The sequence below is a fragment of the Nannospalax galili genome, unplaced genomic scaffold (genome assembly GCF_000622305.1).
Source record: "Nannospalax galili isolate Female #2095 unplaced genomic scaffold, S.galili_v1.0 scaffold3785, whole genome shotgun sequence".
NCBI lineage: Eukaryota > Metazoa > Chordata > Mammalia > Rodentia > Spalacidae > Nannospalax > Nannospalax galili.
Genome location: NW_008353246.1, coordinates 42,028 through 43,759, shown reverse-complemented (window position 1 = coordinate 43,759; position 1,732 = coordinate 42,028).

Sequence of the window (1,732 nt, the reverse complement as noted above, 5' to 3'; positions counted from 1 at the left end):
AGCTCCTTCTTTCCCTTTATCCCCTAGGTTCCTTGTATACCCTTCCCTCCCCCCTCCCTTAAACTAACCCAATTTTTATCCGTATCTCCCATATTAAGGCCTGTTTCCTTCCTACTGTTCTGTTTCAGATTCTGGTTTCCTTTACCTCCCTGGTTCCTTTTCATTATCCTGGGTCCTGTAGTTAGGTCTGGATACACACTCACTTATCAGGATTTGGTTCTAGGATCCGCATATAAGGAGGAATACGTGTCTTTTTTGTTTTTGTTTTTGCTTTTGTTTTTCTGAGTCTGTGTTACTTCTCTTAGTATAACAGTTTCTAGTCCCATCTGTTTACCTGAAAATTTCATGATTTCATCTTTCTTTACTGTTGAGTAAAACTCCATCATATAAATGAACCACATTTTCATTATCTACTCATCAATTCAGGGACACTTAGGTTGCTTCCATATCTTAGTTATTGTGAAAAGAGCAGCAACAAATATGGGTGTACAAGTGTCTCTGCAATAGGATGAGTTCTTTGGGTATATTCATTTGTAGTTTTTTAAGAGTTCTCTACACTGCTTTCCATAGGGGTTGAACCACTTTGCAGCCCCACCAGCAGTGGATGAGCGTTCCCTTTTCCCCACGCCCTCTCCAACATTTGGTATCATTTGTTTTCTCGATATTAGCCAGTCTGACTGGGGTAAGATGAAATCTTGAAGTGGTTTTAATTTGCATTTCCCCAGTTACCAGTGATGCTGAACACCTTTTAAGATGCTTATTAGCCATATTTGCTTCTTTCGAGAACTCTCTGTTCAGCTCCTTAGCCCATCTTTTAATTGGGTAACTTCCTTTCTTGATTCTTTGTTTTTTGAGTTCGATAAAAATTCTGGATGTTAAACCTCTGTCAGATGTGTCTTTGGTGAAGATTTTCTCCCATTCTGTGGGTTTCCTCTTCACTTCCTTGGTTGTTTCTTTGACGTACAGAAGATTTTTACTTTAATGAGGACCCATTTGTTGATTCTTGACCTGTTTCCTGGGCAATTGATGGCCGGTTTAGAAAACCCATTCCTACACCTCTATCTTGTATGTAACTGCCAATGTTTTCTTCTAACAGTTTCAGAGTTTCAGGTTTCACATTGAGGTCTTTGATCCATTTGGAGTTGACTTTTGTGCAAGGTGAAAGGCAGGAGTTTAGTTTCATTCTTCTACAGGTGGAGATCCAGTTTTGCCAGCACCGTTTCCTGAACATGCTATCTTACCTCCAGTGAATGTTCTTGGCCCGTGTCAAATATCAGGTGGCTGAAATTGCATGTACACCTATTTAGATCTTCAATTTTGTTCCACTGACCTAGGTCTATTTTTGTGCCAGTACCTTGTTGTTTTTATGACTATTGCTCTTTAATACAGTTTAAAAGCTGGTATAGTAATCCCCCCAGCATTGCTCTTAGCGCTCAGGGTTGCTTTGGCTATCTGAGGTCTTTTGTGCTTCCATATGAATCTTAGGATGGTTTTTTCCAATTCTGTGAAAAATGTCATGGGGATTTTGATTGACATTGCATTGAATCTATAAATGACTTTTGGTAGGATGGTCATTTTCACAATATTAATTCTTCTAATCCATGAGCATGGGAGGTCCTTCCTACTTCTGATGTCTTCCTCAATTTCTTCATTTAAAGATTTCAAACTTTCACTGTAGAGCTGTTTGGTTAGGTTTATTCTGAAATATTTATTCATTTATTTGCAGTTATTC